The sequence below is a fragment of the Pocillopora damicornis genome, chromosome 7 (assembly GCF_964200805.1).
Source record: "Pocillopora damicornis chromosome 7, jaPocDami1.2, whole genome shotgun sequence".
NCBI lineage: Eukaryota > Metazoa > Cnidaria > Anthozoa > Scleractinia > Pocilloporidae > Pocillopora > Pocillopora damicornis.
Genome location: NC_142676.1, coordinates 15,987,631 through 15,992,108, shown reverse-complemented (window position 1 = coordinate 15,992,108; position 4,478 = coordinate 15,987,631). Strand labels below are relative to the sequence as shown.

General features: G+C 36.3%; 1 non-coding gene across 1 annotated transcript; it reads right to left on the bottom strand.

Annotated features, from left to right (window-relative positions):
• Positions 1 to 1,139: 1,139 nt before the first annotated feature.
• On the bottom strand, positions 1,140 to 1,211 carry Trnac-gca (transfer RNA cysteine (anticodon GCA)). Its single transcript has one exon. It is a non-coding gene; the product is annotated as a tRNA-Cys (tRNA).
• Positions 1,212 to 4,478: the final 3,267 nt, after the last annotated feature.

Sequence of the window (4,478 nt, the reverse complement as noted above, 5' to 3'; positions counted from 1 at the left end):
TTCAGTTTAGTAGTCCTGAGTTGTCCAGTACAATTCGTTATAGCTTCAAATCAGATCTCGTTTAGTTGCTAAGAATTCACTAATAAAGTGCTTTATCTTATATATAAGCCACCTTGAGCGGTAATAAAGCACGAGTTTCACAAATCATAGGCGTACTTGACTTCCTCAACCTTCCCCGGCAGTACTATACTTACGAGGTATGGAACAAGCTTACAAGCTAAAAATGACTTGTTACGCCCCTGCCTCATGCAGCCTGGCCCGTTCAGATCTTGCTGAATGGCCTGGAAAATTTCGTCATCGTCAGTTTTTGCATTCTTTCTTCTTAATCCGCACTGGCGAAGTCTATTGTGCAAAGTAGGAATGGACATTTCTGTTGCATGGTACTTTTCTAAAAAGAGTAATATAACCGAGTAATCAAACCCACGCTAAAAATAAAAACGAGTGAGAACTTCCTCTTTGTCCACGGCTGCTCCACATCTAGAGCAATATAGGTAAGTTTCCTCGAGCTCTTCCGAGCAATTCAGGCACTTAAAAAACACATCCATTCTCGCGACAGATCGCCACATAAAAAATACTGAGGACAAATGCCATTAGATTAGAAAGATGACAGCTATCTCGTTACAACAGGCAACGAAAAAATCAGTACTCAGTGCCTACTTTGCACCAAGTTGTGCTGGTACATCAGGCTGCTGTAACCACATTTTGGCTCTCATGATGGAAATGCGCAAATTTAAACACTCTCTCTTCATGACTACAAATAATTTTTTAATCATGACTGACGATAACTCAGTGATGATACCTCAAGAACTGTTGCATTGCCTGCTATCAATATCAGAAATGCCCAGGCCTACATTAATCGAGTCAAAAGGTACATTCTTGTGCAGCTACAGAATTTCCTTCCTTCCCATCATTACCGTCACAGAATTCCAGTGGAAAATTATTGACACCTGATGATCTAAATGATAAAAAAAATTTGGCTAAACAGGTTTTTTGACCATAGCATTCACAAATAATGTGATGACATTGGTGCGCAAGACATGTACTCTGATCTCCGTTAAGGTATGCTCTCCTCTGAACAATACCATAACTAAGAAAGATGTTTTTTTGTCTTGTCACAAGCGTTATAAAGAAAAATTCTGAGTCCCCATGAGGAATTGAACCTCAGACGTTCGGATTTGCGCTCCGACGCTCTACCACTGAGCTACAAAGACTCTTCGGTGAGCGAGGTCTATTACGAGGGTAATGCCATATGGACAATACCATAACTTTTGCTAATGTTGACGTAGATTTCTTTGTTATATAATTTTATGGTTACATTGTTACATAACGCACGTCTTAGAATGATGCATTGTGTAAGCGTACTTTGGATATCTTGCTGGTAAAAAAGAGCACGTGTTTTGGGGCTTACAATAAAGAAGTTGGTCTTTCATGAACACACGCTTCGAGTTTACTTCAAATGTTACACGACAGTCAAGCAACACCTTCAAACATATCTACTTTGCTCTCAAAAAACAAACAATGCAGCTGACTAAGTTCATTTTAAAGGTCGATTAAATGAATTACATCAACTAACACCTTGTGCCATAAAAATAAAAGCCAAAATTTAGCTCTGTTATTGTGCACCTTAAAATGACTCATTGGTGTAATGACCATCTACAGAGGCCAACCCCTACAGAAAAGAAACATTTTGTCAAAGTTTAGCCTTTTTGCTGAGCCACCACCCTCAAATATAACATTTGTACCATAACCATCCACATAGACAAACACCTAACCCTTTAAACTTTATTTTTGTAATTAGGGTAATTTTTTGAAAAGTCATGTATATTGTATATCTTTGTGGACAGGTGTGTTTAATTAGTGTTGTATTTTCTATTTTTAGACATACTTTGTTATTATTCATATTGCCTATACAGGCCCCCATTCAAACAAGCTTGCAGCTGAACTAGGCCAGCCTAGTGTAAATAAATATGTAAATAAATATGTAAATAAATATGTAAATAAATATGTAAATAAATGTCTTATCTGTATTTATTTTTATACTCAGTTTTCTTCACTGACTGAAGAAAGTCATACCAGTAATTATTATTATGAATACCTTTTTCATCAAAAATTCGTCTTGAAGGCATAATATAAATCAATTTTCTCTTTTCCTTCTATTAAATTATACTCTTTTGTTTCTTCCTTTTAATCTAAGATTCATAGGGCAGTGCCCAAAGTTAATTTTTTTTTCCTTTCCAACAAATGAACCTAAAGTCAGCCAAGGCAACTGAAGACTCAATACAATTAGAACTTCCCAGAGCAATTAATGCAGCTCTACCGACTGTCATAACTACATTGGCACATTTCAAGGCAATAAATAACATTGTCAGGGTCTTATCCAAGACACTGAACCTTGAAATTTCAAACATGAAAATAGAGGAAAAAAATGAATCAAGATGCAGAAAGAGAAATCCAAAGAGGAGAGTCATAAAAAGCTATAGGAAACCATCAGAAGACAGATTCTTTCAGACTAATTGTGTTCAGACTAATTGTGCAGAAAGCTTTTTGTAGCTTCTTTTATCTCACTAGTCTTTTCTATCATACTCCCAAAGATTATTTAAGACAAAGGGACTTTACCTCTCTTCTTGTTCTCATTTTCTGTTTCCATTTCACATGGTACATCTTCAATGAAAGTCTAAATTAGGCTAAAGTACCTCTCATTTAGACAAATTAAACAGAAACAACTTGATTTGTACCCAACATTTATAGGTAATTGAAAAAGCAAATTTATACTGTATAAAGAGTACAGGCTGACTTCAACAGTCATGAGAGGCCGGGGGACTGGAAGCATTAAAAACTCTGTTCTAGTCTCAAGAGTTTATACCATGCCCCCTATATGGTGGCCAAGAAAATTCTTGCAACATTTCAATGGCCAGAATTGAAGAAGGGGTGTATCCCTTCAAATCCTACCATCTGATTGTTATTTCTCCCCTCTGGCTGCTACACATTTCCTGATAAAACTAGTTATAAGAACTTGACTTCCAATTAAAGCTGGTGTTCCCCAAGGAACAAAACTCAGTCCAATACTGTTTCTAGTAATGTTCAACAATTTGATTATCTCTACACCCAAAATTTGTATCTGGAAATAAATCAACAAGGTAACTTTGTCCGAAGGGCTTGAAAGAAAGAGCAATTCAAACATCCAATCAAGTGTTGATACCATCATCTCTTGGAGCTCCAGTAATTGCATGAACTCAATGCTAACCATTTTGATACTACTCTTACCAAAGCTCATAAACGTCTCCACATACTCTGTGTATTGACCAGAGCAGCTGTCGAGGATAAAGACTTAGTTAAAATTTCAATATATCTTTAACAAAATCTGCACTTGAACATTGTTGTGTAGTATGCATATGGCACCATGGCAATCTGTCTTACCTCTCTAAGGAATTAGAAAGTATAAAGAAACATGTCTTAAGATCATCATACCTACCCTTTCATATAGAGCTCTCCAATATCTAAAACTACCCAGAGTAGATGAAAGACAGAGTGAACTATGTCTGAACAAACACAGACAGATACCAAGAACAGGGGCCCACTCTCCAAACATCTCCCTACAACAAGGGCATCCGCACACCATTACCAAGCAAAGAACTATCCAATACCAAAGCAAAGAACTGAGAGATTACGTTGTAGTTTTTACAAGTATAATTTTCTCTTTTAATAATCAACATCTGTTGATAATCTATAATAACAAAATTTTATAATTTTAATAATCAATATCTGTTTATAATCAATAGTAATAACATTTTTTATTTTTGAATTTACTTCCAGTTTTAAAAGTTAATGCAGCAAAATCATGATTCGTGTATATGCGGTAATATTGGTATTAAACATACCTTCATAACTACTATTATTATCATTGTTATCATCCTCGTCATTATTATTGTTATTATTATTAATTACAAATATTATGGATATTGGACTAAAGATAGGAAGAGGCAGTTTGATTGCAACAGACAATGAATTCCATGGAGTTTATCACAAGACTAGCAGCCATTGGCATGTCCCTGCCTAAGTACATTAGTGCTCATGAGATGGACGACAGTGAAAGGTAGGATGATGTATATATTACTTTCATAACTCAAGGCTGTGCTCTAACGGCGCCCGGTCGCCTGAGGCGACTAACATTTGGCCTCGGGCGACTGAAAATATTTTCTTGGTCGCCCGGCCGGGCGACTGGCTGGTGTTGGTTTCTTGATTTACAGTCAAAAAAAAAAAAAAGAAAATGTTGTTCAATCGAGCGCGCGTTGATATTCAAAGGTCGTTCCACGTGAATTTACGTGTAACATAATCATCGACTTTGATCGTGACAAGCTGCACAGTTTTCGATTTTAACCGCTTTTCCAAATAGTATTATAATTTTTCCTTTAAATTAGGATGGCTCGTTAGTCAGTTTTTGAAAAGCAATTGTTACTTCTGCTCTGACAGGCGTAAAG